The sequence below is a fragment of the Chrysochloris asiatica genome, unplaced genomic scaffold (assembly GCF_000296735.1).
Source record: "Chrysochloris asiatica unplaced genomic scaffold, ChrAsi1.0 scaffold00083, whole genome shotgun sequence".
Lineage (NCBI taxonomy): Eukaryota > Metazoa > Chordata > Mammalia > Afrosoricida > Chrysochloridae > Chrysochloris > Chrysochloris asiatica.
This window is the reverse complement of record NW_006408601.1, coordinates 2,534,342-2,543,661: the sequence shown is the minus strand read 5'-3', so window position 1 is coordinate 2,543,661 and position 9,320 is coordinate 2,534,342.

The following is a 9,320-nucleotide window of genomic DNA, read 5'->3' as shown; positions in this document are numbered from 1 at the left end:
ATGCCCAATTGTTCTCCCAGCTGCCCCGTTTTTCCCTTTCCCTCTCCCTCCCTGTATATTGCCCCCTTCCCTCGCACCCAGGCTCTCCTGTGGCCAATCCCCATCCTGCACTCCGCCCTCCCCTTGATGCATTGTTTTTTTGATGTGCTACTGGATTCTGTTGGCTAGGATTTTGTTGAGAATTTTTGCATCTATGTTCATGAGGAATATTGGTCTATAATTTTCTTTCTTAGTGATGTCCTTCCTTGGTTTTGGTTATGAGGGTTATGCTTGCTTCATAAAATGTATTAGGAAGTTTTCCATCCTCCTCTATATTCTGGAATAATTTGAGTAGAATTAGTGACAACTGTCCCCTGAATGTCTGGTATAACTCACCAGTGAGCCATCTGGACCTAGACTTCTTTTGGTTGGGAGTTTTTTGATGACCTGATCAATTTCTTCTATTGTTATGAGTCTGTTCAAGTTTTCTACTTCACTCTATATGAGTTTAGATAGGTCGTGTTTTTCTAAAAATGTATCCATCTCTTCTAGGTTTTCAAATTTGTTGGAGTATAACTCTTCATGGTATTCTGTTATTATCCTTTTGATTTCTTTTGGTTCCATTGTGACATCACCCATGTGGTTTCTAATGCATGTTATTTGTGTCTTTCCCTCTTTTCTTTTGTTAGGTTTGCCAATGGTTTGTCAATTGTATTAATCCTTTCAAAGAACCAGCTTCTTGTCTGTTAATGCTTTTTATAGTTTTTCGGTTTTCTATCTCATTTATTTCTGCTCTGATGTTAATTATTTCTTTTCTCTTGGTGACTATAGGTTCCCTCTGTTGGTCTGTTTCCAGTTGTTGGATATGCTGTGTTAATGTGTTAATTTTGATTCTTTCTAATTTTTGGATTGTTGCATTTATCGCAATAAATTGTGGTCTCGAGACTGCTTTCTCCGTGTCCCAAAGATTTTGGTTTGTTCTGTTTTCGTTCTCATTTGTTTCTAGGAACTTTCTGAAATTACGTTTAATTTCTTCGATTATCTAATCACTCTTCTGCAGGATGTTATTCAGTCTCCACATATTAAATTTTATTTCCTTGGTCTCCTTATTGTTGATTTCTAATTTTATGGCATTGTGGGCTGGAAAGGTGCTTTGTAGTATTTTGATGTTTGTAAATTTATGGAGGCTTGCTTTGTGACCTAACATGGTCTATTCTGGAGAATGTTCCGTGTGCACTGGAAAAGAATGTGTATTATACTGTTGTTGGGTTGAATGCTCTGTACACATCTGTGAGGTCAGTTGGTTGATTGTGCTGTTTAGTTCCTCTGTAGCTTTGTCGAGTTTCTTTCTGATTATTCTATCTCTTTTTGAAAATGGCGTATTAAAATCCCCCACTATAATTGTAGATTTATCTATTTCTTTCTTCAATTCTAGCAGGGTTTGCTTTATATATCTTGGTGCTCTTTCATTTGGAGTGTAGATGTTAATTATGGTTATGTCATTTTGCTCAATTAACCCTATAATCATGAGATAGTGTCCTTCTTTATCTCTTATGCTGGTTTTTGCCTTAAAGTTTATTTTACCAGAGATTAGTATTACCACTCCTGCTTGTTTTTTATTGCTGTTATCTTTGTATATTTTTTCCATCCTTTAACTTTCAGTCTGTTTTTGTGTTTGTATGTAAGGTATGTCTTTTGCAGGCAGCATATTAAAAGGTCTTGTTTTCTTATCCATTCTTCCACTCTCTGTCTCTTCACTGGTGCATGTAATCCATTGACATTCAGTGTAATTATCAATAGATATGGATTTACTGCTGTCATTATGTTAATATTTTTGTGGTACTGTTTGTTCTTTTGTTCTGCATGCCTTCTTGTGCTTCGTTCATGTATTTTATGCTATTTCTTCTCAATTTCTTCTTTGTTTTAATGTTTCCTTGTTCTGCTTGGACCTTCATTTTCATGGTAAGTTGTGAAATATTAATTTTCTTTGGGGTTACGCTATAGTCTGTTAAGTTTTCCGTGTATTTAAGACAGTCTATTGTATCATGCCAGCTACTTTACCTCCTCATCACCTCGATCTCTGTTCCTATATTTTCCCCTTCTTTGACATTGTTAATATTTTGATCTTTGGTTGGCCTCACAGGTTCTCTGAATTCATTACTGTAATTTTGTTCCATTCTGAACTCTGCTATCCATTGACCGAGTTCCAGGTGTTGTTGCCACGTCTGTCAATCTCTGGTTGTTGTCTGTTTTTGCTGGTTTTCATTTCAAAGAACTCCCTTTAGGATGTTGTGAAGCAACATGTCTTAGCTTCTGTTTATTCAGGAATGTTTTGATTACACCCCCGTATTTGATTGATAGTTTTTCTGGATAGACGATTCTTGGTTGGCAGTTTTTTTCTTTTAGGGTTTTATATATGTCTTCCCATTGCCTTCTTGCCTGCATGGTTTCTGCTGAAAAGTCAGAACTTAATCTGATTTGTTTGCCTTTGTAAGTAATACTTCTCTTTTCCCTGACTGCTTTTAGGATTCTCTCCTTTTCTTTGATTTTGGAAAGCTTGATTATGATATACCTTGGTGATTTTCTTTTGATGTCTATCCTTCCTTGGGTATGCTTGGCTTCTTGAATGTTTATCTTCTCATCCTTCAAGATGAAAAGAAAATTTTCTTTGTAGCTCTTCAACTATTTCCTCTGTGGACTTCTGTGATTTCTTCCTGTTCTGCAATGTCAATAATTCTTAAGTTATTCCTCTTCATGTTATCCAGCATGAATCTTAGACTCTCTTCAGATTTTTTAATCATTCTTTCTGCTTGCTCTTTTATCTTATCAGTATTGAGAGATTTGTCTTCCAGCTTGCTGGTTCTGGCTTCCATCTCTTCCATTCTACTCCTTTGCCCTTTCAGTGTATTGTGCATTTCTTATATTTTATTATTAATTATCTGGACTTCTTTTTGCAGGTTTTAGATCATTTCCAATGACATATCTACCTTGTTTGATTGCTTCTGTAGCACTTTGCTGACTTATTCCTTATTTTCCTCCACCCCTTTTCAGAGTATTTGAATTTGTTTCCATATCATTCTTCTGAATTCCTTCTCAGGCCGATCCAGAGTCTGCTATGTGTCTGCTTCCAGTCATTTGTCTCAGTTACTTTTTTCTGTTTTTGGACATGTGTTGAGACCTTTAATTGTGTTTTCTTGGACATTTTCAGCAGTTATGTGAGTTTTTAATGCTTAAATGGATATATGTTGCTTTGTTATTAACCTTGCTGAGAATCTCCTGGTGGATATGATCTAGAGCTAGGCTTCCCTTTTCATGTGTAACGTCTAGCAGCTGATTTTGGCTTTTGTCCAGATGGTGGAGTATTACAGGGTATGCTTGTAACTTGGCTATATGGGCACAGTTGCTGTCTCTTCTTGGGTAAGATAGGGTGAGAGAGCTCCAACCCCTGGTAGAAGAGTGAGACCAAAAGGACTAAAGACAGAAACAATATAAAGCAGAGACAGAAACTGCCAATCAAAAGCAAAAATAAAATTATGATAGACACTGACCATTGGCCTTTGATGTGCAGGCAGGGATTAATGGTCTCACCCAGGTAAACTTTGAGTCTGGGTCCCAGAGTAAGATGTCATAAGAAGCAGCCTGCAGGTTTCCTCTCTGTGCCATTGGAAAACTATGGGTGCAGTGCTGGACACTTTTGGGGGTGTACTCCCACCCACCTGAGGGCATCTGGGCTGTGTAATGAGAGCACGATCAGGGTGAAGAGGAGAGATATGTGAAAAATGAAAAGTGAAAGATGAAAAATTGGTCACACCTCTCCCTCCAGATGTGCAGCTCTGCGGCTTCTAGCACTGGGTCACTGCCTCTGGTAGTCTCTTGTTAATGTACTGTTGTAGCCATTTTTGAATTATCTTTAACAAAAGTTTACTTGCATGCAATATTATTAATATTATAAAATAATTTCTGCATTCTGTTGGGTCACTTCTCATTGCAATAGGCACAAATATGGATTTCTTCTATTAGTTGCATAGCTATCTGTCTTCTGTTGGGAGAAACGAACTCAAAGTTCTCAGACTTAGGGCCAGTTTAACTGAAAGATTGCAACTAAACAGCTGTGGTCCAGAAAATTGGACTGCTCCCAGGTCAGGCTGCCCCTGAAGAACTTGCAAAGCCTGCCTCAGGGAACAAAGAATTTGTGAAGCCTTTCCTTGTACACAGATATGACCTTCAGTTTAGTCTGCTAAAACATCTAGCTGCCCATCTCTGTTTCCCTAGCAACTACATTCTTCTGAAAATGTCCCGCTTACTGCATACATCAATAACACCAGATGTTTTATGCACTCTTTTCCTTGTCCCCAGCACTTCCTTTGATATATAATAAACATGCTGAATCTAGGTCTCTGTCACAGTATTGCCATCAGAGTTCTGTGTCCCACCTGGTCCCAACTTTACTATTTTCATTTGTGTCGTGTGTCTTCCTTTTCCTCTAATCTCCCATCATCCCTACTCAGGTTTAGTCTCTCTATGTGGGTCACAGAGTATAGCCATTGTTGGGCGCGACAGTCTTCCAAATTTCTTGCCATAGATGAGTGAGTACCCCCAGCGCTGTATCAGTTTGTTGAAAGATTTCAATAGTATTCCATCTTTTTCTGGAGCATTGTTCTTTGCCAATGCCTTCAGTGGATATCATTGGCTCTTGATTATATGCTACCTCCTGAAATGATTGGACATGGACTTTTTTTCTTTTTGGCATAGTGACTCTGTGTATTTCTTCCATCTTCTTTTGATGCTTTCTGCATCATTCAATATTTTGTCCAGAGAATCCCTCAATATTGGAACTTGAGGTTTTAATTTTTTCTTCAGTTCTTGCAGCTAGAGAAATGCTGAGTGTGTTCTCTTTTGGTATTCTAACTCCAGGTCTTTGCACATTTCGTTATTTTATTTGACTTTATCTTCTTGAGCTGACCTTTGAAGTCTTTTATTCAGATTTTTTACCTCCTCATTTATCCCCATTGTGTTAGCATCTCTATGCTGAAGAGCTAGCTTCAGAGTCTCTTCTGACATTCATTTTGGTCTTCTTCTTTCTTATCTTCTTAATGATCTTTTGTTTTCTTCCTATATAATGTTCTTGATGTCATCCCACAACTCTTCGTGCCTTCAGTCATTAGTGTTTAATGCATCTAATCTGTTCTTGAAATTATCATTAAATTCAGGTGGGATATGTTCCAGGTCATATTTTGACTCTCATGGACTTGTTTTAATTTTCTTCAGCTTCAGCCTTAATTTGCATATGAGCAATCGATTACCTTATCCAGTCTGCCTCTGATCTTGTGACTGATGATATGCAGTTTTTCAAATTAATGCATTACAGAATATAAGAATCTTTGTTAGTACAAATTTATCTTCATTAATTCTTGGAAATATTTGAAATATTTAACTTACATTAATTCTTGGAAATATTTGAAGTATTTAACTTACATAGGTACTTATCTATGATTAGTATTATCTACTAGAGCTAATAATAGATATTATCTACTTATCTATTGTTAGAGCTCTGGCAGTGTAGTGGTTACAAGTCAGGCTGCTAATCTCAAGGTTGGCACTTCAAAACTACCAGCAGTTCCACTGGAGAAAGATGAGACTTTCTGCTCTTGTAAAGATTTACAGGCTAAGGAACCCTATACAGGGTCACTATGAGTCAGAACCAACTCCATGGCACATAACCACCATCTATTATTGACGTAATTAGAATAAGTTCTATTATAGTGAGGAAACAAATAAACAAACACAAGTTAATTTTAAATGAAAATAAAGACTTATATTTAATGGCAGAAAGATATTTTGTAAAATGGTACAAAATAAAATCAAGAAACCCTCATCATATATCCCAAAGATCCGTTCATTTACAAAGACTTATAAAGACAAGTGGAAGGGTATAATTTGTTGACATTTACAGACTGGGACAGGGGAAGTCTGTTAGAACAAGGTTAATGAAAAGTACAGGGCCCTGTAAAGATCCAGTACAAGTTATATAAAACTTTTTCTAAAAAAGGGGAGTACTGGGGATATTTTCTGAGAATCAACTGGGCACTCAAATCATATACTTCACATCTGTGCATACCAAGAGCCTGACAAAACCACATTCTTCAGCACTACTTAATTCTAATCTGCATCAGGTTTTGCAAATTTTCCATCTTGTCATATACAAAGCACAGGTAGTCTCAAAGTAAGAAAAAGAAATTCTGGCCTACTATGAATTTGGCCTATGGTCCCATCAGAAGCCCAAGTCCTGTCAAACACTTTAAATTTTGGAATGCTCTGCCTCAGTTCTTTGAAAAAAATGTTATAATACAATTTAATAATACCATCTGAAAACAGGAGACCATTCTATTTCTATAACCTTACCTTCTGCATGGAGTCCTGATGTGGTGCTTTAGGATAAGTTCTGGACAGCTAGGTCTGTTTGAATAACAAAGTTGACAATTCAAACTCACCAGCTGCTCCTTGGAAACCCTATATAGGGTTGCTATGAGTCAAAACCAACTCAATGACACTTAACAGCAATACGACCACCTTCAGTATGCTTTAAAGGACTCCCAGAGAAAGCATTCATTTTTTTGAGTGTATTTTTTTAATATACCAATTCATATTAAAATTTCTCAAAGCAGCTAAAAGAAGCCTTAGTACTAGAAGCAGTCTCTATAAGACTTAAAAGGAATCCTGGCAGCTTAGTAGGTTACATGTTGGGCTGTTAACTGCAAGGTCATAGTTCAAGTCCACCAGGTGCTCCACGGGAGAAAGATAATGCTTTCTGCTCTATAAAGATTTAGAGTCTCAGAAACCCTATACAGGGTTGGTATGTGTTCAAATCAAATTGACAATATACCACTACTGCCACCATCACCACCTAAGAATTAAAAGACTGCCTCATGAGGCAAAACAAACAAACAAACAAAAAACCTATTAGCCACAGCGTTCTGAGACAAGACACACAAAACTTAAACATTAAGTAAAGCAAACAATACAGGAATCCTGGTGTGACATTGTAGGTTAATACAATGGACTGCAAAGTCTGTTTGAACTGTAAAGGTCATGGTTCAAGCTCACCAGTCACTCCTGGGAAACACTATACAGGGTTGCTATGGTTCGAAACTGACTCAATGACACTTAACAACAACAAGGCAAACAATGAAATAAATTTATCAGTCTGTAAGACTAGCTTAAATAGATATTTAATTTTTAAAAAATCTAAATATACATATATATATATTAGTCCTTCTAATTGGAAAGTCCTGGTGTAGCACTGTGGAATAAAGCACAGGACCTCAAGGTCAGTTTGAAACACAAGGTCGATGGTTTAAACTCGCTAGCCTTTCCTTGGAAACCCTATACAGGGTCACTATAAGTCAGAAATGACTCGACAACACTTAATAACAACAACAACAATTGGAAAGTGAGTCCTGGTGTGGTACTATAGGATAAACTCTGGACTGCTTATCTCAAGGTCAGCAGTTCAAACCTGCCAGCAACTCCTGAAAAACCCTATACAGGGTTACTATGAGTCAGAACTGAGTTGACAGCACTTAACAACAACAATAGGAAAGTACTTAAAAGTGGTCAAAATGTTTGAGGAAATAAAAAAATAAAAGTGCATGCCTTAGTTTAGGGTCTAAAGAAAAGATACATTTTAAGATTCCTTTAGTCAATTTTATGCCAGTATATGACTGAACTCATCAAACAAGTTTCATAGCTAACTCAAAGTTGTCTCTTTAAGACAAAAAAACAAACAGAACTATAAACCTCAGGGTGAACTTCAGTGGGAAGAGAGCAGAGGTCCTTGACCTGGGAGTACTAGACTAGTAGTGACCCCTAGAGAGTTAGGTAAGCAAGTTAAGCACAAGGGGCTCATATAGGTGTGACTGAACTCAAAGAATTTGCTGCTTTTTCTCTTGTTGTTGTTGTTAAGTGCCGTCGAGTCGGTTCCGACCCATAGCGACCCTGTACAGGGTTTCCGAGGGTGTAATTTAGAGCCATGCAGAATTAAGTACAGCAAAATTTGATTACCTGCAATAGGTAATGAGACAGAGAAATGATTCCAAATCACTGTTACCCTGAAAAAAAGAATTCTGGGAGCTTTTAAGTTTTAGGGGACTAGAAAGTTATGCATATTCATGGTATTTTTGGGAAATAGCATGCATTACTCAAGAGGAGCAGGATTAGGACTTGACCCAGAAATCACTATCAGACCCATTGCTTCTGAAGTGGTTCAAGTGGCTCTAATGACATACTTTAGTTAACTTTTGTTCTTTGGCATGAGTATTAATGTTCTGGGATCAGTCAGAGGACAAGGGGGTCTTTAGGGCACATGTTCTTTAATCAGGCTGGAACTGGCTCAGGGAACATGGCTTAAAGAATATCTGTAACAAGAGTAACAGGGAAAGCAGAGCAGGGTCTTCCCTTAACAGTTAGCTGTTTCTAAGGTAATAACTTTTTTGTTGTTGTTATTAGGTGCCATTGATTCAGTACTGACTCATAGTGACCCTTTGCAAAACAGAACGAAACACTGCCTGTTCCTGTGCCAACCTCACAGTCATTTCTATGCTTGAGCCCATTGCTGCTGCCACAGTGCCAGTCCATTTCGTTGGGTATCTTCCTCTTTTTATCTGAGCTCCCACTTTACCAAGCATGATGTCCTTCTCCAGAGGCTGATCCCTCAACAATAATACAGAGCCTGAGAGACAATAGCCTTGTAAATTGCCAATGCTTTCAGTGCAGATTAGACTTCTTCCTTCAATAAGAAGAGATTATATATAAATCAAACTGCGTTGTTTTCACATGGTAAGTAACATAAAATTTAAAATAACATGATTACAATACGTTTTCTGAGGACATCCTGTATAAAGGGATTTCAGATTATCATCTGTTTCCACCCACTGTGGAAACAAGATCTGCCACCCTGCATCTGCATGGCTACTGAAGAAAGGTTTCTTTAGTTAGTAGAAGTAGGAATGTAGTCTAATCTCAAATCCTAAATTTGCCATTTTATTTATGCCATATGCTGTATTTTAAATGCTCTTAATCACCATTTATGTCAGATCTTTTGGGGGAAAGTAAATCAAAATGGCCATTTGTGCCAGGTATAAACCTTAAAAGAACAATTTGTTTTTTTTCTAAGTGTTCTAACTGCAAAAGCTTTCCAAGTGAAATGACTTGGTGTTAAAGAATGTTTCTGACTCACCAGTACAACTGATTCTCACCTGTGAAACCAGTGACGGAGAGATTCCTCACTTTGTGAAGCCTTCCTTTCAGTTAAGGACATACCTAAGACCCAATCTTGAAATACC